At 35.5% G+C, this 27,640-nt stretch overlaps 1 long non-coding RNA gene across 1 annotated transcript; it reads left to right on the forward strand.

The window, feature by feature from the left end:
- Window positions 1-7,066: 7,066 nt before the first annotated feature.
- On the forward strand, window positions 7,067-14,565 carry LOC139363616 (uncharacterized). The gene is made up of 3 exons (XR_011624295.1): window positions 7,067-7,400; window positions 11,761-11,953; window positions 14,415-14,565. It is a non-coding gene; the product is annotated as an uncharacterized lncRNA (long non-coding RNA).
- The last annotated feature ends 13,075 nt before the right edge of the window (window positions 14,566-27,640 follow it).

Here is a 27,640-nt window from a genome sequence, read left to right on the forward strand (position 1 = left end):
AAAAACAAACAAACAAACAAATAAAACTAAGTTAAAATAAAAATGGTATGTTTCATCCCACACATCAAGCTACTTGGCAAATGAAATAGTTGGAGCATAAAGAATTGTATTAAAGCAGCAAGTATTTCCTGGTTGCTAAGACCTCATTTTGGTTGACTGAATTGAACCATGCCAACCTGCCAATTAATTATTTCTGCCAATTTCTGCACCATTTGAAATGTGATTTTGTAGCTCCTCACTTCAAGAGTTGGAGATTTTTTACATACTCTTTTGAATCTAGGCTTGCTGTGTGAATTTCACTAGCCAATAGAATTTGTCAGAAGTAATGGTAAATGTGGTTCTGAGCCTAGCTTTTAAGAAGCATTACATTCTTCTTAACACCCTTTATCTTTCTCTTTGCATCCTCCCCCAGAATGAAAATAAATTCAGACTAATCTAGAAGATGGGAGAACATATGCAACAAAAATGAGGTCATCCTAAATGACTCAGCTGAGGTCATCCTAAATCAGTTTGTTCAAACCTGACCTGTCAGCTGACCCAAGAGTCATGAGCAAGCCAAGCCAAGACCAACTAAGACTGGTTCTTATCAGACTTGCCCATAAATACCTACAAAGTTATAAGTAAATACCTGTTTAAGCCAAGCAGTTTTGAATGGTTTGTTACATAGCTATTGCTAACTGATTCATCCATCATTATGTGCTATAATACACAAACAAGTCAACTATAGCTTTGTTCGTTTCTCTTAATGAAGACTCTCACATTATTTTCCTCCTCAGGAATACATTGAGTTTATTGTTGAAGACTAAAGACTTTTCTGAATGAAGCATGCAATTGGCAGTTTCACATGTAATCACACACATGTTGCACATCCTGATCCATGCCCATCACTTTGTACCTCCACCATCATTGTGTACTTCTGAAGCAGATTGAAGAAATCAGATTAAACTTACTTCTCCCCCATAATTGAGATATGAACCTTAAAGGGTGGTATGATTTGGCTGTGTCTCTACCAAAAATCTCATCTTGAATTGTAATTCCCACATGTCAAGGGCAGGACCAGGTAGAGGAGATCGGATCATGGAGATGGTTTCCCCCATGCTGTTCTCGTGATAGTGAGTGAGTCTCAGGAGGTCTGGTGGTTTTGTAAGCATTTGACATTTCCCTGCCTTGCACTCCATCCTGCAGCCCTGTGAAGAAGGTGTCTCCTTCTCCTTTGCCTTCCACCATGATTGTAAGTTCCCTGACACCTTCAAAGCTATGCAGAACTGTGAGTCAATTAAACCTCATTCCCAGTCTCTTTACCCAATCTCAGGCGATTCTTTACAGCAACCTAAGAACTGACTAATAGAGTAAATTGGTACCAAGGTCATGGGAAACTGCTATAGGGATATCCGAAAATGTGGAAGCAACTTTGGAACTGGGTAATGGGCAGAGGTTGGAACGGTTTGGAGGACTCAGAAGAAGACAGGGAAATGTGGGAAAGTTTGGAACTTCCTAGACAATTGTTAAATGGCTTTGATCAAAATGCTAATAGTGATATAAACAATGAAGTCCAGGCTGACGTGGTCTCAGATGGAGATGAGGAACTTCTTGGGAATTGGAGCGAAGCTGACTCTGGCTATGCTTTAGCAAAGAGATGGGGCATTTTGCCCCTGCCCTAGAAATCTGTGGAACTTTGAATTTGAGAGAGATGATTTAGGTATCGGCAGAAGAAATTTCTAAGCGGTAAAGCATTCAAGAGGAAACAGAGCATAAAAGTTTAGAAAATTTGCAGCCTGACAATGCAATAGAGAGGAAAAAAACATTTTCTGGGGAGAAATTGAAGCCCACCGCAGAAATTTGCACGAGTAACGAGGAGCCAAATGTTAATAACGAAGACAATGGGGAAAATGTCTCCAGAGCATGTCAGAGACCTTCCTGGCAGCCCTTCCCTTCACAAGTCCAGAGGCCTAGGAGGGAAAATGGTTTCCTGTGCTGGGTCCAGGACCCCATGCTGTGTGTAGCCTCAGGACTTGGGACTTGTCCCTTGGTTCTCTGTGTCCAGCTACTCCAGACATGGCTAAAACGGGCCAAGGTACAGCTCAGGCTATTGCTTCAGACAATGCAAGCCTCAAGCTCTGGCAGCTTCCATGTGTTGTTGGTCCTGTAAGTGCACAGAAAACAAGAATTGAAGTTTAGGAACCTACACCTAGGTTTCAGAGGATGTATGTTAACAAGTGGATTTCCAGGAGCTGTAAGAAGAGGGACACCATCCTCCAGAACCCAGAATTGTAAATCCACTGACAGGTTACACGATGTACCTGGAAAAGCTGCAGACACTCAATGCCAACCCATGAAAAGAGACAAGAGGGGGCTATGGCCTGCATAGCCACAGGGGTGGAACTGCCCAAGGCTGTGAGAGCCCACCTCTTGCATTACCGTGACCTGGATGTGAGACATGGATTCAAAGGAGATCATTTTGGAGCTTTGAGATTTGATTGCCCCATTGGATTTTGGATTTGCATAGGGCCTGTGGCCCCTTTGTTTTGGCCAATTTCTCCCATTTGGAACAGGTGTATTTACTCAATACTTGTACCCCCAATGTACGTAGGAAGTAAACTAACTTGCTTTTGATTATATAGGCTCGTAGGCAGAAGGAACTTGCCTTGTCTCAGATGATACTTTGGCCTTGAACTTTTGGGTTAAGGCTGGAATTAGTTGAGACTTTGGAGGACTGTTGGGAAGGCACGATTGGTTTTGAAATATGAAGACGTGAGATTTGGAAGGAGCCAGGGGCAGAATGACATGGTTTAGCTGTGCCCCCACCCAAAATCTTGTCTCGAATTTTAATTCCTATGTGTCAAGGGTTGGACCAGGTGAAGGTAATTGGATCATGGGCGTGGTTTCTCCCATGCTGTTCTTATGATAGTGAGTCTCAGGAGATTTGATGGTTTTATTAGTGTCTGGAATTTCCATTACTTGTAGTCACTCCATCCTGCTGCTCTGTGAAGAAGGTGCCTGCTTCTCCTTTGCCTTCCATCATGATTATAAGTTTTCTAATGCCTTCTCAGCAATGCAGAACTGTGAGTCAATTAAACCTCTTTATTTTATAAATTTCCCAGTCTTGAGCAGTTCTTTATAGCAGCATGAGAACAGACTAATACAAAGGGTAATCCAACTTTTCTTGAAAGTCAGCTAGAACTTTTTGGCAGAAAAATTTTATCTGCGAAATTGTAGCCCATTGTGGATGCAACTGTCACAGTAAACTGTCCTAAATTTGGCAATGTCAGTGCTATCCTGAGAGCTCTGACAGTCTCCACTGTATTTAATTTCACTAGACGCAGGCTTCTTGTGTGTACATGATAAGACTTTTGTTTCAGCTCTGCATCATAAAATTGTTTCCTTGGAGACGTTTGAAGTAACAATGAAGACTTACTTTCAAGTTTAATCATTTGTGGAACTACCAATAAAATACCTCAGCTGACAAGAAAATAAACAGATACCTTCTTAGCACTGCTAAATACACACATGAGCAGACAATGACATCTATATCATAATGTAACCCTTCGCCTGACAGATGGCACATTTCTTTGCATGAAACATAAGAAGCTGTCCCATTTTAGAGAAGATAAAATGTGATAAAAGTCATATGACAAAATTGAAGAAAATCAGTAACTACCATTTACTGAGGGCATTCTATATGCAAGATCTTTTTAGTTTCAGGCAGTTTTGTATGGCTTTGTATATAATGTGTCATTTCATCTTTATATAATACCCTATGAAGAATGTCTAATTATCCCCTTTTCATATGATGACACTGCTATTAATAACTAGGAAACCAAGTCTGTTCTCCTACAGCTCAGCAGTGACGTATGAGGCCTTGAGTAATGCAGTGCTCCCTCCTCAGGAGATTTTGCCTGACCACAAAAGATCTACACTGTTTGAGTTTCAAATGGGTTTAGGCAATGTGTCTCTATGATCATGCAATTTCATTTGTATACATTTATCACTTTTTTCCACATTGTGTTATAATTACCTGTTTGTTTATCACTACCTCTTGATTTTGAACTGCTTGAAAGCAAAAAATGTGTTTATTTAACTCTGTTGACTGATGAAGCAGAACAGAGGATTCCAGCTGAGAGTGTATTCAACCATTTGGTCTAACTCTATACAACCTCTGCACTAAGACGTATAAGATTTTGAAAAGGAAGATGTAATGGTTGGGAATGAAAACTAGAGAACATTTTACAGGTCCATGTATGAATAAGTAGACTGACCTGTCCCTTCTAATAAAACAGCAACAGCAGAGTGCTCTCTCCTAGGCTAAAAAAATGCAAGTATTATTACCTAAACAAAGTGAATAAATCATCAAAGAGGAGTTAGGTAGCTAATGTAGGTGACAGATCCCTAGAGTAAAGGCCTCTGTGTTCAGACATTTAGATGTTCCTTATATAGTGACAACTTCACGGTGAGTATTGTACCCTCCCACTCTAAAATAAATCCTATAAATTAACAAACCCACCAATGTACACAGAGTCATGTAAATTTTATTTGGGATGGGGGCATTATTATTAAATATGAGGGGATGTACATAGAATACCAAAGATTTGAGAAAAACCTGTAGCATAAGGGTTTAAATAAATAAAAACATAACCCTAAGAGAAAAGAGAAGAGATTTGAAGGACAGTATAGAAACAAAACATAGCAAAATGTTTAAGTGGAATTTTTATATAAAGTTGAAAAGATATTATATCTAAAAATCCAGAATGAAATGTCAATAAAAAAGAGCTAATAAAAACAAGAAAGAGCTTTTGGAAATTAAAATTGTTCTCCCCAATATAACACTAAATAGAAGGGTTACAAATACAGTTGCAGAGAATTCCTAAAGAAAAGCAAAAAGAAAATAGAATTCAAAGCTCAAACATAAAGAATGCAGATATTCAATATGGATGGCCAAAATTTGACCAATGGGAGTTTAATAGGACTCAATATAGAAAATGAAAAAAAAAAAAAAGATACTTTCAAATAACCCAAGAAAGTTTATCAAGCTAAAGAGAAATATCTAAAAACTGAAATGGTCTACCAAATGCTCACAAGATTAGTGAACACTACCTTAGTAAACCTATCATTGTGAAATGGTAGAACAACAAATTAATAACAACAATCACAAAGAGCAAAAATGGAGTTTTTGCAGTATCATGACATTTTACAAAGATCCTCCCACTTTTTGCTCATCCCCATACCTCTTTCCCTAACTTCATTGTCTTGGATCTTTCAACATTGCTTCTTTCAGCCTCACTGCTAAAACATTTGCTCCTGTGTATTATTCCAGTATATACTTACCCTAGACCACTTTTCTCTATCACAGAAAGATCATAAGTTGCACTTTCTGAAGCTATGCCCTTGGGAAGAATTTTCCCTTTGCGATGAGAGCCACCTTTGAGTGGGGCTGTGATACATGAGTGTTTATAATATTTGGCTGTCCCTCATGCCAAGTTGAACCATCTGAGAACAAATCTCATACCATTTCCTCTTTGTTAGCATGTCTTGGCACTCTCCCATAAGGTCATCAATATGAGCCAAGAGAGTAGCATTGTTTCAATTGTGGCACATGATAGGGTTTCTGGATCATTTTTTTTTTCTTAATTTTTAAATTATTTGTCTTCTTTTTTATTTTTATTTTATTTTTTTAAAAATTATACTTTGTGTTCTAGTGTACATTTGCACAACGTGCAGGTTTGTTACATATGTATACATGTGCCATGTTGGTGTACTGTACCCATTAACTCCTCATTTACATTATGTGTATCTCCTAATGCTATCCCTCTCCCCTCCCTCCACCCCACAACAGGCCCCGGTGTGATGTTCCCCTTCCTGTGACCAAGTGTTCTCATTGTTCAATTCCCACATATGAGTGAGAACATGCGGTGTTTGGTTTTCTGTTCTTGCGATAGTTTGCTGAGAATGATGGTTTCCAGCTTCATCCATGTCCCTACAAAGGACATGAATTCATCCTTTTTTATGGCTGCATAGTATTCCATGGTTTATATGTGCCACATTTTCTTAATCCAGTCTGTCACTGATGGAAATTTGGGTTGGTTCTAAGTCTTTGCTATTGTGAATAGTGCCACAATAAACATATATGTGCATGTGTCTTTATAGCAGTGTGATTTGTAATCTGGGCCATCTCTTAATGCAAGGTTACTTATACCATGTGGACCTACTGAAGCTTGATTCCAGATGTATTGCCTATACTTTGTAATAGATTGCTGTTGGACTTATCTAATATTACGACTTGGTAGGTCTGATATTCAGCTCATGATGGAGGACTCTAATTGCACGGTCATTTGAAGTCTCCATGTTTGGGAACTTTCTATCAGGACCCATAGCATGCCTACAGTTGCTTTTTGAGTGATGCATAGTTCTCTGCTGCAGATAGTATGGCTTTGCTCCAGAACTTTAGGGGTCTTTGGAATGACACTCATATTGGCACTTGTCATAGTGGTAACACCAAATCCTTCTCTATCAAGATATTCTCATAGCATTAGATCTGCTGTCCCTTGGCTCAGGTGTCAGGGCTGCTTGTACTGAAGTTTGAACCTGTAGAAAAACCTTTTCTAGCTCTGGCCCCATTCAAATCTAGCAGCCTTCCTTGTTGCCCAATAAATTAAGTATAACAGTATTCACTAGTACACACTATGCTACTTTCACATTCAAAATAAAAATCTATTCGAGTCCTCTGAGAAAATGATGCCAAAATGAGGTTAGATCTATTGGGGGATATGCCTATAAAAGATAAAAAGAGGGAGTAAAAATAGATGGCGAGACCCTCAGATTGTTGTGAGAGATCTAACGTTTGTGAAAGAAAGGGGGAAACAAAAAGGATTGGGTAGTGTATTACTATTCTGTTATTGCTTCAACAAGCTACCACAGACTTAGTGGCTTAACACAATACGGCTTTGTGATGTCACAGTTTCATAGGTCAGAAGTCTAATGCAGGACTCGGTTAAAATCAGGCTAAAATCAATCCATAGACAGGGAGGGCTGCATTTCTTTCTGGAAGTTCTAGAGGAAAATCAGTTTTCTTGCTTACTTGGGTTATTTAAAAAATTTAGATCTTTCAGTTCTAGTAACTGTCTTTTTCTTTTTTTCTAATAGTAAACTGAGGGACATTTCCATTTTTAAACAGCCATCCCCATTCCTTGTCTCATGGATCTCTTCCACCATTATCAAAGCCAGGAGTGTCATGTTAAATTCCTCTCACGCTTTGTATCTCTTCTGATTTTTCTTCTGCTATACCTTCTGCACTTTATCTGGAAAAGGTTCTGAGTTTTCAGCACACTTGTTATTAAGTTTGGTCCATCCATACAATCCACGATAATTTCTCGATTTTAATCATATCTTCAAATCCCCTTTTCCAGGTAAGAACATATTCACAGGTACTAGGGACTGGGATCAGATATCTTTAACAGGGTCATTATCCAGACAACAATACTGTTCCAAAATATTTTGGCTAGGCTTATAGATAGGTATCAAGCTACAGTTGTTAAGGGATCTTGCATCTTGTGGGAATTGGACTGTGTCAGTACCCATGCTGTTCTCAGTCACTAGCTGGAGTAGTTTGCAGGAAGTGTGGACTCTCTGCAAATATGGTAGAAGACTCAAAGGAAGAATAGCTGGTGCCATTAATCAGTTATGGTCCCTGAAGCAAATCTGCAAGGCACATTTTTATGGCTGCCAAAAACACCTATTAAATATTGCAATGCTTTCTTACCGGTTAGTTGGTTATGTTTTCAATTGCCTACTGTAATCTACCATGGTTAATATGGGTTTGGCAGCTTCCTGACTAGTGAATTTAATTTAAATATAATTAATATATTTGCATGGAGATGGGCTACCCAAAACTCCTTTCAGGGAAGATTTTTGTGCAGCATAGTTAATGGATAACCTCCAACTTCAAGCTTCTTCAGGGTCTGCCTTAGTTTCAGATAATTGCTTTGCTGAGGTTATGCCCATCCAATAATTGTTCAAGGTAGAGTATAAAATATTGATGATTTAATCCAATTGGAGACAATTTCACAAACATACTAATTCCAAAATTCTCAGCTGACTTGGCCAAAGTTTCATGAGTCTTTACTGAATTTAGCTTTACTGGTAGCTTGTTGCAACAATAACAGAACAGTGATACACTACCCATTCCTTTTTGTTTCTCCCTCTCTTTCACAAACGTGAGATCTTCTGTCCAGATACACTTTATCCTCTTTCTTTTCATAGGTACTGATATCTCATAAATATATTACATCAAACTTTACTTTAGCCAGGTTCTAGAAAACCCAACCTACCTCAAATAAAAACTATCAACTCTTCATTCTCTGTCTTTAAAAGTGACACTAATCACTGTTACCCCTTATTTAAGGAAAGATATTATTTTTTAATTTACTATACTGGCTGGCCAAGACAGGAAGCCTTCCCTACTACAATACTTTTACTATAAAAATGAAGAACAAATATGAGAGTTCTTTCAACTATTAAGTACAGTAGGTCCTGAAATAACATTGTTTCATCCAATGTCAATGCATTATAATGTTGATAAGAAAAAAGTAATTGATTCCATGTCAGGGCCATTGTTTGTGAGGAGTTTCATGTTCTCCTCATGTCTGCATGAGTTTTCTACATGTATTCTGGTTTCCTCCCACATCCCAAAGATGTACATGTTAGATGAATTCGTGTATCTATATGGTTCCAGTCTGGGTAGGTAGAGGTGTAGGTGTGAATGTGCCTTATGATGGGATGGGTCCTGTCCAGGGCTGGTTCCTGTCTTATTCCCTGAGCTGCTGGGATAGGCTCTGGCTACCTACCTCCCTGAACTGGAATAACTGAGTGAATAATTCTTTCGCTTGTTCTTGGTAATCTTTCTGAAATGTGTGTATAAGTCACATTTACTTCAACGTTTAATATTAGAAGTGTTTGGTCTTTATTCAGTCATTTGGTGAATTTTTCGTGACCAGAAATATGCCATAGGAACTTAACTCTTATTTATATCAGTTAACCTACGGTAAAATTGGTTTGTTTATATATTGTCTTTGTGCTTAGAGTTCCAAGAAACTATTGATGATGTTAAGTGAAAGCTTATTGTATATCCATTTCAACTATGTATTTGCAATCTGGCAAAATGTCGAATGGACACAGCGGTGCACTGGAGCTGACTTTTACTGGCTCACAGGAGCTAATCACACACATCTCCCAGCTCTATGTCCAGTGTTGTCATGTTGGTAGCTCAAAATTAGCTATAGTGGGAGTATTTACACCATAGATATCAAAATTGCCTCATATTAGGATTTTGTGTTCTCAGAGAACTAATTGACACACATGTACCAGCACACTACTTACCAGATGTATCTGTTGACCCAGTAGACCCCACTGTGAGGTGGACCTAAGCACAGGCTTCATTTTTTACCTGACCTGTATGTGCTACTACTAGAAGGAGGCATGATGGCACTGCTTCCTCCAATCCCAGCATCAACTTGGATCTTTCACTAAACAACCCTTAAAAGCCCTGGAGACTGTCCTTTCCTACTGTGTACTTACTCTTGGAAGAAGGACTTGAGGGAATCACTATGGTTTATATTTGCTCTAGTGTTGCAGAATCTTTCTTCATGGAGATCCAACTTCTAGTAGGTTCTGGGTATAAAACTTAACTTAGGTTTGATAACTGGGCAGGAGCTTGTGACATATTTAGAATTACAAATTTCATTATTCTGCTTACCCCTTTTTGATTATATGTATATGTCAATTGATTATATTTATTTCTTAGCTATTTATCAATGTTCTGTGAGCAATCTAAATAAATTCTAGGTGTCATACACTCCTGAGTGTCCTTCAAACTTTGCTACTGATTATATTAACTATACTCACCTTGGTTTAGACAGTTAAATGCTACAACCTGACCTCTGATATTCCACAATGCATTACCATCATTACTACCAGAGATCTGGGTTACGCATCTCCTAACAGGAATCTCAGTGGACAGACCACAGGCACGGATAAGCTTTAACTGATGCTTGTCCCATCCTCATTAGTGCAGTTCTCATTGCCTTGGTAAACACATTTTCCTCCAGGCTGTCCAAAAGATCATAGTCAGTTGGTGAGTTTTCTAATTTTTCTATTAGACACCTTTCATATCATGCTCACTTTTCTGAATCTTTTGTTCTCTTCCTACCTAGTCTGCCATAGCAGATCTAAGATTTCTGTTCCTTTTATTGTTGACCATCACTTTTTTCAAATTTCCAAAACCAGTCTCAGGAATGTATTAAACCTGTCAGTTAGGGCCCTCGAAACTGTACAAAATCATATGCCATTGGAGAGTACTTCCATATCACCAACCTCTCCTTTATCCAGCTTTATCTGATAGTACCTTTTGATCTAGTACCCTCGGGAGATATTCTCAGCCATACTATTCTCATTCCTGCGTTACACGTTAGCTGGGTCCTGCAAATTCTTTGATATATGGAACTGTTCTTCTATTACCAAGCTCACCACTTCCCCAGTTGGGTTATGCTGAGGTTTTACCATAATAATGGGTCTGAAGAATAAGAAGACAAAATATCAATCGAGTAAAGTTGGGGTAGACCACAAAGTGACAAGCCCTGTGTTATAAGACACCTGCTTCATTTGAAGACTCTACATAGTCTTTAATAAAAGGAGCCTCTTTTTTAAAAATAAGATTATTCCACAGGTCCAATCTGGGAATTTAAATTCTCACATGCAACTACTCATATAATTCTATCTCAAATTTCAGTTTTTAATTTTTTTTTCTTTTTTTTTGTCTAGTAGGACCTTGATATTTTGTTAGGAGACTTGCCTAAGATGAACTTCTTTCATTTTTACTACTAAGTCCAGAATATACCTTTAATTATTCTAACTTTCTGTTATAGGAATCAAATGTCTTTTTACATGCTGCCAAGTAGGCCTTCACCTTTACCTGAAAATATTGTAGATTAATAGATTTGAACTTATCATGTTTCTTCCACATGAATTAATAACAATTAGCATCACCCATTCAATTACTCAGCCAAATAATTTTTATTTGGCCCATATACCTTTAATGCCTGAGATATTGGACCCATATGATATGTAATATAAGAGAGATTTTGATGTGGAATTTTTACTTTCAGGTGCAGTATTTGTGTAGTTTTATTATGGTTGTCTTGACCTCTTAAGAATATTGGGTAATGTTGCATTTTCCTCTATTTCATTAAATTGTTTGAGATTTGTGTTATACCTTTGTAAAAAGTTTGATAAAATTCATCAGTGAGACCATCCTCACCTGGAGTTTTACTGATGGAAGGTCATTAATGACAAATTTAATTTTGTAATAGATATAACACTATTCAAATGTTCTATTTTATCTTTTAGTTAGTTTTGGCAAATTGCTGTTGGAATATTTTATTATACCTGGTATTGATAAAGTTGTTTATAACATAACCTTATTAACTTCTTAAATATCTGTAGGATCTAAAATCATAGGTTTGCATTACTTATATTGGCAGTGTGTGTTTTCTTTTTTCTTTTCTTTGTCCTGCTCTCTGTCCTTCCTTTCCCTTTCCCTTCCCTTCCTTCCTGTGATGGTTAATGCTGAGTGTCAACTTGATTGGATTGAGGGAAACAGAGTTTTAATCCTGGGTGTGTCTGTGAGGGTGTTGCCCAAAAGACATTAACATTTGAGTCAGTAGGCTGGGGAAGGCAGATCCACTCTTAATCTGGTGGGCACAATCTAATCAGCTTTCAGCAAATATAAAGGAGGCAGAAAAATGTGAAAAAGCCAGAGGGGCTTAACCTCCCAGCCTACATCTTTCTTGCTGGATGCTTCCTGCCCTCAAACGTCTGACTCCAAGTCCTTCAGTTTTGGAACCTGGACTGGCTCTCCTTGCTCCTCAGATTGCAGGCAGCCTATATTGTGGGACCTTGTGATCAGGTAAGTTAATACTACATACATACATATATATCTCCTATTGGTTCTGCCCCTCTAAGAGAACTCTAATACACTTCCTTCCTACTCTCCTTCTTTCCTTTCTTCCTTCCTTACTCCTCTTTCTTTCTTTTCTTTATCTTTCTTTTCTTTCTTTTCTTTTTTTTCTTTTCTCTTCTTTCTTTCTTTCTGTCTTTCTTTCGCTATTCTAGCCAAATATTATCAATTAATTTTCTTAATCTTTGTTAGATTTGGTAAGTTTTCCCTGTATTTTGTTTACCTTCTTTTATATTGATTTCAACTCTTATATTTGTTGTTTCCTACTAACTCTTGGCTTACTATATGTCTTTTTTTCTGGATTCCTAACATAAAATCTTAGTTCATTAACTTCAGACTTTTCCCCCCCCAAATATAAGCATTTAAGCAATACAGTTTCCTCTAGTTACAACTTTGGCTGCACCTTACATACTTTAATATATTGAGGTTTTTCTTTCATTTTGTTCAAAACGTAGTTTTCTTTCAGTTTATTCTTTTTGCCAAGGATTATATATAAGTTTCTTTCATATTTGGCATGGCCATTGGGGTTTGCTGTATATAAGTATTTCCTTGGCCTCTCTCCTGAATCAGATTCTTCATGAGTGAAGTCCATGAGTGAATTATTATTTGAAAACTTCTCCTACTTTCATTTATGTAGCCAAATGGACACTGGTCCATGGGCCAGCCTTAAGAGTCACTGCTTTTCTCTCATGATTCATGATGAGCTTGTTGATTTAGCTCCTGTTTGTCTCTACCACTAACCAGCAACTGATACTACCTTCCATATGTCTCTCATTCAGCCGTTCAAGAAAAAAAATCTGATCACTTCTATCAAACACACACTTTAATTAATAAGTAGTCATACATAAATTTATATTTCTGTATGTAAATATGTATGGAAACATGTATATATGTGTGTTTGTATATTATGTATATATGTAAATATATATGTTCACACACAATTGTACCCATACACACACATGAATGCAATTATACATGATCAGATATATATATACACACACACACACATACACACACACACACACACACACACACACACACACACACATATCCAATTTGTCCTTTGGGTCCAGTTCTTGATCTTCCTTTTTCAGTGTTTCTACTCTTTTTCTGTCCCTTTTGAATTCACATGATCCCATGAACATTTATGATTCATTGAGCACAATGGTTCTCTTTCGGTCTTTGAAAAAAGAAGAGTTATGCTGGGTAAATATAAAAAGAGCTAAATTTACTGCTCGGTCTACTGGTTTCGGTTTCAATTTTTTTTGGAAATATAACAGCATAGCAGAAAGATTCAAATAACTCCAAGTGGTGTTTGAAGATTCATTCCAGCTATGTGCTGACTGACCTGCAGGATAAACAGACTGCCAAAGTCCAACAGCTTTGGCATTTTCTAAGTGTCAAGATTTCCTTCAATGATCTTTTGATCCAGGACTGAGAGCTCAGAAATATCATTATCTCCCTCTCTCTGTCCTTCTGCAGCATAATGTAGATGCCTCTGTTGGAGACTCTTTGAATCTACTTCACGAGATCCATGACACAGTCTGCTATCTTGTTGCAGAGCTTCTTGCAAGGAATGATAGTGATGTACTTGCTCATGTGTAATTTCTGTAGTACTTCTCTGTGAAGACCCAGTTATCTTTATGGCTTTGGGCCAACACTGTTGGTGTAAATGCTATCGGTGGGTACCTTGTAAAAGACCTCAGTCTACTTTTATTACTTTTGTTAGTTCATTTCCTGTTGCCTAATTTTTTGTAGCAGATACATTTTCCTATAAGATATGCCAGCAGGTAAAAAAAAAAAAAAAAAGAGTCTTTATCAGATAGAGAACAGAGATTGAGCTTGTCCACTAAAATCACATATATGGAAGCGATAGATCTTATTGATGCTGGCTGTTGCAGTTTTTAGAGCAACAAGACTACCTGCACATTAGAAAAAAAAACGTTATTGTGAAGGGGAGTTTAGTGGGACTCACTGGTGAAAACTGGAAGTTAGTGTCAGCATTAAGTTCATTGTTCTCAGCAAGGAAGCCTTTGATTCTGATTAGAAGATTTATCCCTTGGCGTAAGAAGATAATTTTCACTCAGCCATGTGTCAAAAAGGGTGGATAATTCTTCAACAATATTAAAATAATACTGTACTACTTTTTTTACTACTGAACTAAGATCAAATCTCTGGAAACAAATGCGTGGACATTCATTTAGTACTTTTGCTCATCTGTCTATAGCTTGCAGAGAAGGAAAAGTCTGAATCATTATACATACATCTTGCGAACCACTGCTATAAAGAAAATCATGGCAGTCCTATTCCTTTGTAAATAAAACATGAAAGGTAATCAATGAAAGGATTTGTTTTCTTCTATCTTAGAAAGAGACAACAAAAATAAACAGTCTCCTTGTTTTGTTTCTAGATGCTGTCATATCTGCATGAGAGACACAGAATTGCAGCAACCACTCTAGTATCAGGAAGAGAATTAAAGAGTCATGCTCAAGATGGCAGAGAGGAAAAAGGAGCAATCATTGTTCAATAACTCAATGATATTGACAATTCACTGAATTAATAAAGCCTGCAGTCACATCTACTCCTAACTCCTTATTATTTGAGACAATAAATCTTAAATTTTTTAGAGAAATAGATTTTTCTATTTTTCTATTTTTTTTTTGAGATGGAGTTTTGCTCGTTGCCCAGGCTAGAGTGCAATGGCCTGATCTCGGCCCACCACAACCTCTGCCTCCTGGGTTCAAGCGATTTTCCTGCCTCAGCCTCGCAAGTAGCTGGGACTATAGGCACACACCACCATGCCTGGCTAATTTTGTATTTTTAGTAGAAACGGGGTTTCATAATATGGCCAGGCTGATCTCAAATCCCTGACCTCAGGTGATCCACCCGCCCCAGCCTCCCAAAGTGCTGGGATTAGATTTTTCTTAAATTTCTTGTTTAAACTATTTTAAACTGGTTCTTCTATTAATTGCTGCCAAATGCCTTGTAACTGATTTGTATGGATTAATACATCTTTCCTTTTCACAAAATCTTGACATAAGCAAAGCAAATATTAATAGTTCCATTTTAAGAATGAGAATTCTGCAATTCAGAAAAATTGAATGAACTTCATAATAAATAGTGATTCCTAGTTAGTAGAAAATCTGTGTTAGAGTTCTACTGATTAATCCTGAAGGTTAAGGGATGGCCTTTCAAAAAGAATACATGCAGGATCACTGAATGCTAATGATGAGGACTTTTACTATATAGTGCCCTTCTGCAGAAAGACATTTTAAAGGAGAATATTATCTACTCTCAGTAGGTAGTTAGATATAAAAAGTGATAATAGAATGATTACCTAAGTAGGAAACACCACTTACAGTACATTTAGTATTTCACTAGCTTATTTGTACATTTTTTAATGCGTAAATGTTAACTCATTCAACACGCATGTATTGAGGGCCTTCTATGTGCCATGTACTGTACTAGGCACTGGTGTTGTAAAGATAAAGTATAGATGGCTTTGCCTGGAAAAATATTACAGATATATAAAAAAATAAGTGAGATGTAATGTTTTCAGTCCTATAGATTTGATCCTGGATGCCATTCTTTCCTGACCCATGGATCCAAAGGTGATTAGCAATGAGCGAAAGAATCCAGCAGATAAATCTGAAAGAAAATACTGTCAGTGAATAGGATCTATGTGTCAGGGAAGAACCTCAACCTCATAGAGGTTGTCAAGGAATATCAAGACTCTGAAGGCAATAACTAAGCAAACAAGCACATTGGCGTGCCACAACTTCATAGGTGGTGAAAGTAGACAATGAGTTTCAGTGGTTCACAGTATGACAGTTTATTGCTTACAGCACAGCAAAGAGTACAAGCACCAACATTGTGGCAGTGGCTCCCTTAAGCATCACAAGTGAACAATGGGCCATGTAATGGCCTCCCACTCAGTAGGTGGCATTACAACAAAGGAACCCAGGGGCAAGGGCTGAATGCTTATTGTACCAATAGATAAAGTTGTAAGTAAGCCAGTCTATCTCCCTTGGAGAGCAAGCTCTCAAATGACAGTCATGCTGTGTTTGCCTTGACCTACTTAATTGCTTATATAGCTACGTACAGAAATGGCTCAGAGTCAATGGATGGTGAGATTTGCAATATGGCATACTCAGCAAAGATGTGTTGAGAGATGGGGGCAATGGTAGATTGCATGTCCTAAACAGTTCGCTTATAGCAAGAATTTCTACATTCAAGAAAATCTGCCATTTACCTACACTGTTTACTGGTATTATGGATTTGAGTAACTCACTCCACCTCTTTATTTCCCCACTTGTAACATGGAATTGAAATCTGGGTCTCCTGCTAATGGGATTGCTTAAAATCAGTCCTGGCATATAGTAAGTGCTAAATACATGTTCACTTCCACTTCAGTGTGATAATATTTTCAGGTTGCTGGAAGAGAATTAGCATGATTAAAATTTTTAAAATGACAATTGTCGTTTTTTTAGAGGTAAACTAAAGTGTGCACGAAGAGTTACTTTGGAGAGCAGAAGTCAGGGACCTAATGTTGAATAAGGAAGAGGAAGATGGCAAATAAATCCAAGTGGACATAAAGCCCAAAGAGTCTATGTAAATGAATCATTTGTAATTTCAATAAACTTGTATATTTCAGTAAAGAATCAATGCCTACATCCATCCAATTTCTTGTATATGAGGCTGTTCACTTTTTTTATTTACAAAACTGAGCGTTTTCTTTTATGTGGTACTCTGATTCTTCCTCAAAGTCAATATCTCCGATTTAAAAACTGACATATTGACTTGTAGAAATTTCAGTAAAAGACACAATCAGTTAGAGTCCTGAAAAAAATGTGTACGTTTATGTCCTCTTTATGTTGTAAAATATTGCATATAATATTACTACTCTAGACATCTTACTATTAATAAGAATGACAATAAAATAATGTTAAGATGGTAGAAGTATTGAGTGCCTACTTTGTGCCTGGAATTATTTTCAGTTGTTAAGTACTGTGGACAGACTAATTCATTTAATTCTGAAAAATATCATATGAGTGAATGTTAATGTTACCTCATTTTATATAAAATGGAAATTAAGGCATAGAGTAAGTACACTGTTCAATGTCGCACTGCTAGTAAGTAGCTAAACTCTGACTCAGACGGCTGGACTTCAGAAAGCATCCACTTAAACAACATCTAAGAAGAAAGACAAAACTCACTAGCAGGTCAAGCAAGCAGATTATTTCTCCTAAAAATGTAATCTGTTTTTTGATATATATACTTTAGTAATTTATCCATGGGTTTTTCATGCTCAGTAGACCAACCCTTAATGAACAAATCATTTTGAACAGACTTTCACAAATTTACTACTAGAACTCCAGTGACCTATTTGCTGACCTGGAAGTTTGGTGTCAAAAGTTCTTGCTGATCTTTAACCATGCATATCTTATAGATTCTCAGTCTAGTAAAGGGACTTGATAGATTTATGGATTTATTTATTGTAAATTATTCACAGGAGAGAGAGATTTCATTGTAAAACGCTCCCTGGTATTGATTTGGTAAAATGAGGGTGTCATCATTAAACAAATCTTCCCGAATATCCATGCTATTAAAACTAATTGACCATGTCTTTTCTTTAAGGAGGTTAGCTGTACATTTCATGTGCTTTCTAAGGAAGGTTTTATATGGCATTTCTACCCTATTTACACAGTATCTCAGGATGACACCTCTTACTGGAGGCTTTGTGGAGGTTTTCCCTATCTGGATAAAAGGAAATCATCTAGAAATGCTCAAAACAACTATGACTATAAAAATTACTTTTCATTTCAATATATATTATTATCTATTGAAAAACTGTAATTATTTGAACCACTAGAAATCTGATTTTTTAATAAAAAATGTCATTTTATTTGTATTATTTTCTATGAAACATTTTGAAATTTTCTTGTCAATGTTATTAATTTTTCTCAGCTACTTTGTATCAATTCCTCTCTTTGACTAACAATTTAGGGTTAGGGTTGTTGTCCTTGCTCGTTTTTTAAACTTCTAAATTTATTATTATTATTTAATATTTATGGTTACATAAATACCCTTTTAAAAAATTTATTATTATTATTATTATTAAATTTATGTGGGTACATGAAAAAAAAAGAATGTCCTCTTTGTTCTTGATTGCTTCTTTGGATGATGATTCTCTAGCTCAATTATTTAAAATAAAGTAAACTAGCTGTTCATCAGGACGAATACGTTTAGTTAAATCATTCTCTCCCTCTTTATAATAAAAGTGCAAACTTTGGCATGTAACTCACGGTTTCCTCTATCAGCCACGGAAATGTCAATATTCATATGACTGACTCATTTGATTTCCTTACTTCTAAGTTTCTTTATACCTTATCTCTACTTCGTTCATACTACTAAAGTTACACTTTTACCACCAGAAACTACTCTATCATTCCAAATCCTTGAAAAAAGCATGCGATTCTATGACAAACTATTCCAGAATTCTACTATTTCCATGAGAACTTTTTATTGACTTTCTCTTGTGAATTTTCTTCTTTCTATCACTCTAGGCCCCTCTTCTAATTTTTATTAATAACTTACTTAGGCTCATGATCTATCATTTAGGTAACAATCTTTCTTCTTTATCTTATATTACCAATCTGGAAAAAACAACCTTTGATGAGCAAAAATTTACTTACTCTCGATTATCTTGAAGTTGATTATTGCTCAAGAAATTTATGAACTAATAAAGATTGGCACCATTGTTAAATTGTGATTGCCAAACTCAAATGTTCTTTAATGAGTACAGAAATTCTATTATGTTTTTCTAATTGACTCTTCAACATACACTGCAGAAGCTATTTCAAAACTTCTTTACTCTTCAAAACACTCTGATTTTGCCAATCCACTACAGTTACTCTCAACAAATGAGCATGTTTTCAAGATCATGGAAAAAATAGAAGACATGAAACAAAAAATCACTCTTAATTTTGGGCACCTGTGCTTATTTTATCCTCGTTTTCCTTCTTTAAAGAGAGATTATCTTCCTCTCTCTTCTCAAACTTTTCACCATTGCCCTGGATTCTACATATTCTAAATTTCTCCAAGATTAAGAAGGATGGTCATTTACAAGCCTCTTTACCCTCATTCTGTGTATGGAGACATTTTTAAGGCCAAAGGAGAAAGACCTGTTTATACTGTGTTATGGTACCTATAATATGTTGCCCAATAAATAGCAGAAATATTACTTTGCTAATAATTTTCACGTAATTGGTCTGCAAAGGGCAAGACCAAAATCATGCTCAAATAAGAAATATAATTGACTAAAATGATATTAGACTCTGTTAGCCATGGAATAACATTCATGTTTGCTTGGTCAAAAGGGGCTTGATTTTTAGATAAACAAGTGAAAAATCTAGTCATAACTATCCCTGGTACAGAAGGAAGCTAGAATGAGAGCATCTGCTCTTACTCTCACTTCTGGCCCTATAGGTCACACTTTCTATTTGGAATCACAAGCAGTATATAAAGAAAGTCTTCATGGATATCTGGACTAAGTTGAAATACTTTACTCTGTAAGACACAAAAGGAGACCAAGATTGTATGTGAGAATTGTAGTAGGGGAAGGGAAACACAGTGCTCTTAAGGGAAAAATGGATTTCCTAAGGGCAGATGTGGGACAGCAAATCTGGAAACTTGAAAAGGGGAAATGAGAGAGCAGAAGACAAGGATTATTCACATGAAGATTCAAGTTTGTGAATTAAGAGGAAACAGTGAAAAGTCAAAAGAATCTTCACTACTTTCTCTATGCTGTATTATTCTGTTAAGAACACCTGAGTCTTCATTGAACAACTTGGTAACTTGGGTTGTGCTAGGTCTGGAAAAATTAGTCTAACAAAGGTTCTCAAGAGCAGGGATGTAATTAATTGCTTCTTACCCTTGTTGAAGAAACTGGTGGAGACAGAGGCAAAGGTTGCTTGAATAAATTAGATTTTTTTTTCATTTTTTGTTTTAAAAAAGTATTACAAAAACAGAGATGGGTCGTGCTTTGTCATTTGGGCTGGAGGGTGGTGGCACGATCACACTGCAGCCTTGAACTCCTGAGCTCAAGCAATCCTCTGAAGTATCATTCAAATGATTTTTCAAGTTTTCAAAAACATCTTTCCCTTGGCATTGGCAATGGCACGTTCTCCGCCTTTTCTCGTACTTTTTGGCTATTTCTTCTCAGCCTTCTTCCGATTCATTTTTTCCTACCTGATTCTTAAGTGTTTTCATTGTTCTTTCATGCTGTACTGTCTTTAGACTATCTCTTCCATACCTATGGCTTCAATTACTGTCTCTAGGACAATGATTCTGAAATTTCTATCTTCAGCTTTGAGTTCTCCTTTGATTTCCAGACCTCTATCCAACTAACTACCTACATTTGGATATCTCAAATCCAGTTAAACTCTACATGCAAGAATTGAACTCATGGCCCTCTTTCCAAAGTTATCATCTTCCAATGTTACCTTGTATGGTAAAGTGACATAATGATACTGAATTAATAGATTTAGAATTTGTGATAATAAAGATTTATCTTTAAGAGTTTCTTTTTCTCTCCTTCCCTTTCTTGTTTCCTTCCTTTCTTTCCTTCTTTCTAATTGACAAAAGAAGGAAATAAGTATATAACATGATACTTTGATCTAAGCATACATTGGAGAAAAACTCAGTCAAGCTAATTAACATATTTTTCACCTAACCAACTTATCATTTTTGGGGATGAGAACATTAAAAATTATTTTCTAAATGATTTCTAAATGATTCTAAATAACTAAAACTCATTTCTCCAACCTAACAGACTTTGTACGCTTTGATGAACATCTCCCTCCCCTTTCCCCATTCTTCTCTTTCTCTCCCCAGCCTCTGGCAACCAATTTTCTACTGTCTCTTTTTGTAAGATTGACCTTGTTAGATTCCACATATAAGTTAGATCATGTAGTATTTGTTTTAGAACCTGGCTTATTTTACTTAGCATAATGTCCTCCAGTACCATCCATATTGTTGTGAATGACAGAATTCTCTTCTTTTTAAAGGTTGTATAGGATTTCATTGTGTATATATACCATATTTTCTTTATTTATTTATCCATTGGTGAACATTAGGTGTTTCCATAGCTTGGCTATTGCCAATAATGCTGAAATGAACATGGGAGTGCTGATATCTTTTGAACATACTGATTTTAATCCCTTTGGATATATACTCAGAAGTGTGATTTTACACTCAATCGCTTTTCAACAAAGGTGCCATGAACACACAGTGGAGAAAGGATAGTGTCTTTAATAAATGGTGTTGGAGAAACTAATATCCACGAGGAAAAATAAAATTGGACCCATATATCTTACATGCATTGATTATGTCTCTGCCTGTAACTTCTGTCCTTCTAAAATATATAAAATTGAGTTCTGACCCAACTACCTTGGGCACATGTCTCACAATCTACTGAGGCTGTGTCATGGGTCGTAAACCGCTTTAAATATTTTACAGTTTGGCTTTTTGCATCAACAAGACAAATGGGATTGCATCAAACTAAGAAACTTTTGCATGACAAAGAAAACAGTTAATCAAGTGAAAAGACAACCCACAGATTGGGAGCAAATGTTTCAAAACCATACATCTGATAAGGAGCTAATATGCAAAATGTATAAGGAACTCAAACAACTCAATAGCGAGAAAACAAATAACCTAGTTAAAAAAAAAATGCCAAAGGATTCAAACAAACATTTCTCAAAAGAGATACAAATGACCAACAGATTTATGAAAAAATGCTCAACATCTATAATCATCATGGAAGTACAAATTAAAACCACAATGAGATACCACATGACACCTGTTATAATGGTTATGATCAAAAAGACAAAAGATAACAATTCTTGTGAAGCTATGAAGCAAGGAGAATCCTTGTATACTGTCGCTGAAACTGTAAATTAGTGCAGCTATTTTGGAAAATAGTGTAACGGTTCCTCAAAAAATGAAAAATGGAATGATCACAAGAAATAATTCCTTAAAAGAGAAATTTGTAAATGAATACAGTTTCTAAAGTGAGTCATCACATTGCAATAAGATAGCACCTTAACTCTTGTCTCAGGCTATTCTGGTCAGTTGAATAAAAATAAATTTCACTTTGTTTATAATATATTGCTGTAATTTTAGGCCTTTAAAACAACCTTTTTACTTATGTCATCAGAAAATCTTAAGGCCTAATACTATACATTGATGTAAATATAGGACATTTTTCTTCTAGATGAAATTCTTTTTTTTTTTTTTTTTCTTGTGGGGAGCACTTCAGGCCCTGAGCTCCTCTGTGATATTCTGTCCCCAGAGTTGGACACTGCCCACCCAATCCTCTATTCCGTGTGCACTTTCAGTGGCTCTGTGTCACAACTTACTCAGCACTCTCTGCTATCAAACATTGAACCATTTTCAATTTTTCAGGCTCATAGTAGTGCTGGAAGAAACATCTGCATCTGTAAATCTCTATTTTTTTAACTTTTATGTTAGGTTCAGGGATACATGTGAAGGTTTGTTGTGTAACCGGGGTTTGTTGTACAGATTATTTCATTACTCAAGCATTAAGCCTAGTACCCAATAGTTATTTCTTCTGCTTCTCTCCCTCCTCCCAACCCCTAGGAAGACCCCAGTGTCTGTTGTTCCCTTCTGTGTTCATGAATTCTCATTATTTGACTCCCTCTTATAAATGAGAACATGTGCTATTTGGTTTTCTGTTCCTTATAGCAGGAATTTTTATAATTGAAAAATAAAAGGGGGTGTTTTAAAAATATATATTATTACATTGTACCATGATGTTTTGTTTAAAAATAACTTTTAAAAAAATTAAAGGAAATGAAAAGTTGTGATTATTTTTAATATCACACTTTGGATCTCTCCCATAGGATCATATTTATAATATAATCTCTGCTGTTAAGATTAAGAAACATGGTCCAGTAATTTTAATTAAGTAAATCTGCTTGGAGGTTGCCTTTTGAATAAAAAAAAAGTACTTAAGGTTGTTATATCCCCCTTCAAATTACTGACAAAAGACGGAGGTGTGAGGTCATTCCTTCGACTTTTTCCTCACATCCAGAGTGAAAGGGAAATGGAAGCATGATGAGAATCACCCTCATTTGCCCATTTTGAGCTTAATAAGGCACTTTTACACAGATACTTAGGGGTCTCTTGTAGCTGCACTAGTCCTAATTAATGCTCGCCACCTAACATCCTGGGCTTAAAAATGAAATCAAGAGAATCTCCTCAGGGGGAGGAAAATGAATTAAAAAAAAAAAAAAAAAGTCCCTCTGAAAGATTCAATGATACAATGCAGGGACTTTATGAAATAATATAAAATGATTGAAAAAATGTTTACATGGCTTTCAATAATATGCTCATATTTATGTTACATTTGCTGAATAATGAACAAAAATAAATGAGTGATGCCTTTTATGTATGATGCATACATTATGGGCAAGTCACATTTTAATTTCATACTTGATGCTTCAGCTTGTGCTGTGTTTTTAGTTAGTGCTGGTCTATTAAGCTGCTAATTTATCTACTGTTGTTCAGGCCTCTGGAAATGCTGCTCCATAAATAATAGAGCAGTGATCCATAACCACCTCCCATGTAACAGCATCAAGTCCACTGCAGCTAATAGGAATGAACTGCTGGTTGCTAGGTGCCAAAATGCTGCTTGCCTATTTAGGAAGTGATATAGTTTTGTCTCCCTGCTAAGATGACAAAACTGTAATTAGAGATTAATCAAGAGCTACATTAGTGCCACAGTTTCCTGCAGTCTGACTTTTGTTGCCCACCAGCAGTTAAGTGCATCTGCCTGTATTTACCAGTTCTCTGGAGATTTAGAAATTTATTGTCATATTTACAGGAACAGCTGCCGTGCAAGTTGTCAAATCATAAAGAACTAACTCAAGAGAATGCATATAATTAACTACTCTGTCTTTAGTCTATTTATTTTTAAAATGAGGCTTCATTTGAAAAGATTAAATAACATATTACATAACCAGCTTTTTTTTGTTCTTGGATTTTATTTTTCATTAAAACATTTCTACCAACTATTCAGTGATTTATACTGAATAAATAAAGATTAATTCAAATATTAAAAGAGATACAAATTCACGCAGATATCAAAGAAAACTTGAATCTAGTGATTATCCTGGGGGCTGGGATGGTGGTATACATTCACATCACATAGAGTTCTGTGCCACTGTGGCTTTCTTAAGAAAAAATAATATGTGTTTTTATAGAATTCACCTTTATTTCAGTTTCACTTGCTATTCTCTAATAATCTTGGTTATATTTGCTTTGGACAAATTATTCCTCCTCCATTATTTGCATCCATTATACTTGAATGTCTTTCAAATGTGTTAGCATAGGGGACACATTAATCACAAGTATTTTTTCTCATAGAAAACCTGATACCATTAGAGAATGGCTTATTTGATTTAGTTAATTACTATAGCAAATATACTATCAAAATTAAGACCTGAAATATTTGAAATCTTAGATTGCAAAGTTATGAACAACGCTAAATCATGAATGCTTTAGCTTTTCCTTTTTTATATTTAATATGCAATTTTCTTAAAACTTGAAGTGAAATTAAATGTAAAATTTGTTTTTATTGACTTTGTTGCAAAAAGCAGTTATGAATGAAATCATTGGAAAATAATTTTCTTATGAGTACACTTGAGACTACTGTATACATATCACACATATACACATATTTAAGCATACTCATAGTATATATATTATTTTGAACTTAAAAGAAATACGCTAGATCCTATTTTGATTCTTTTAGTTTGCAGCAGAATTTTGGTATAGTTGCAATTCATTCTATAGAGTTATTGCCATTAAAGGCCAGATGTGGTGGCTCACACCTGTAATACTAACACTTTGGGAGATCAAGGTGGGAGGATTGCTTGAGTCCAAGAGTTCAAGGCCAGCCTGGGCAACAAAGCCGTACCCCCATCTCTACAAAATAAAAATAAAAATTAGTCAGGCATGGTGGAGCATGCATCTACTACCAGCTACTAGGGTGGCTGAGGTGGGAAATTCACTTGAGTCTAGGAAGTTGAGGCTCCAGTAAGCCATGACTATGCCACTGAACTCAAGCCTGGGTGACAGAGTGAGACCCTGTCTCAAAAAAAAAAAAAAGAAAAAAGAAAAAAGAAAGAGAAAAAAAGAATTATTGCCATTAGAACTTGCAAAGCCTTTAATCACATTACAAAACTAAAAGCTACTTTCAAAATGAATTGAGGTTTTATGCTCAGATTTCAAATCATGATACTACATTTCAAATGCGCAATACACTTAGACATCCAATTCACTAATTTTGGACTTCACAGGAAAAGTATGTAATTTTTTCAGAACACTTCATGCTTCACTCATCCTTCCTAAAAGTGAGGAAGAAAAACACTGTATTGTTATTGATGTAATTATTGCTTCTAAAATTATTCTGTTTTTGTATACATATATACATATATCATATATGTTCAAATATTTGTCAAAAATCTTGTTAAAACTCTTTAGACTTCTTATAAAAAATACCATGAGATCAGTTACAGAACTGTTTGTGTTAAGGTATGTCAAAGTTTATTTTAAAGTTTTTGTTTTTGTTTTCTCTTCAATCTGTGACAAACTGCTGCATATCACAGAAAAATTCTGTTTATTTATAAATAAAAGATAAAGTATAGAAAGGGTTATTGTGTCTGTTGCTGCAAGAGGACTGCAGAGACTGCATTGAGGGGTTTAACAGATCTGCTCTGTTCACTAAACTCTGGCATGCAATCAGGTAGAAATCTCTTTGCACTGTAGTCAACTATAGCACTCGTAATAGATAAAAACTTCTCCATTAAAAAACCTGAAATCAGAGTTTTACTGATAATTTAATAAGCATACCATATTATTTGCAAAAATATGGCATTTTTGTAGTCAGAGATTATTTTGGAAATACCAGAGATATCCTGTAAATTTTATAATAATTTATTTAGCTAACATAGAAAGCACTGATTTTGAATAGAAAATGACAATGTCCTTATGTGTACAAGAGCATATAGATATTTTAAAAACTTTAATAATATATACAGTCAAAAATTTTCTTAAATTTTTATTACTACTACCACCTATTGATCAGTACATATTTAAAAATGTAAAGCATAATAAATGAAAACACTATTAAGTAGAGTGCTATGGAAATAAAGCAAACCAATGCTGTTACAAGTAATTAATAGGAATTTTTCTTCCCTTACAATATATATGTTCCTTTCAGTTGGAAATGTGGGTAGGACTTAGTTCTTCAATAATATTAAAAGAAACCCCAGAGCACCAAAGTTAATTTCAGGCAGACAAGTTGTAAGCTGAGGCCAAAAATTTATTTTATGTAACATGTCATTATCAATGCAGAAAAGCATTTCGGGGCAATGAAAGAGGGAGTGTTTCATCAGCTAATCACTAGACTTAGCTTCATTATTGTGTTGTTTGTCCTCCAAATTACTTAAGATACATCAATAATAACAACAATACAACCTGTTATTTTTCTCTAAGGATGTAATCTGACACAAACATTAAAAAACAAGGAAATATCCATGAGCTTTGAACTATCAAATTCCAATATTTTAGGGTAGACAGAGGCTAAATATCTCATTACACTTTTATGTAAGTACTTCATTAATTCATTTATTAGTGTGATGTGCTAAGTAATTTATTAGTTTTTTATCAACATTGTAAAAGCTATGTAAAAACATTACTGTAGTAAGTTTCTTGGAGCCAAAAAGGCCTTGGATTGAGAGTGCCATATTCTGCCACATTTTTGTTTGTGGTCTCAGGCAAATTATTGTATGTGCCTCAGTTTCTCCATCTGAATGGAGACTATAAAATCTACCATGAGGGAGGTCTTGAGATTTATCTTACTTGAAACGTGAAATACTTAAGATGCTTGGCACGTATTACTGCCTCAAATATCCATTTTAGGAAGTCAGGTAAACATAAAAATGAATGAGATGTTTTCACCACAAGTACATTGCTATTAATACATTAATATATATACTTTTAGAATATATATACACAAATGTAGAGTGAGTGTATTTGTTTATACAAAATTCAAATTATGCATTTAGACTTGTGTTCTGCTTGGTACCTTTGTCCCATTTAATGCACTCTGAGCATTTTTCATGTGGTTAAATTACTTTTAAAAATAATTTTAATGAATGACAGTTTGTGAACATATTATACATTTAGCTATTCTATTATTATTGATCATTAGATTGCTTACTATTATCATAAAAGTACTATAACAAATTTTTTGCAAATATACTTTTGTTTCCCATCTTCATAGGATAGAATGCTAGCAACAATTATTATTAGAAAAAGATTACCAAAAAGCAAGAACTATAGATTGGTGCAAAAGTAATTGTGATTTTTGGCATTAAAAACCTCTCTTACTTTTGCACCAACCTAATATTTTTTTTCCAAATTGTTTTCCCAAAAGGCCATACCAATTTATACTTCTATATGTACCTTATGAGACCCCTTGTCCTACTATACCAATACCTTTATTCAGAATTTTTTGCATTTCCCAATTTTATGGTATCTTTTTAA

This window comes from Macaca nemestrina, chromosome 6 (assembly GCF_043159975.1).
Source record: "Macaca nemestrina isolate mMacNem1 chromosome 6, mMacNem.hap1, whole genome shotgun sequence".
NCBI lineage: Eukaryota > Metazoa > Chordata > Mammalia > Primates > Cercopithecidae > Macaca > Macaca nemestrina.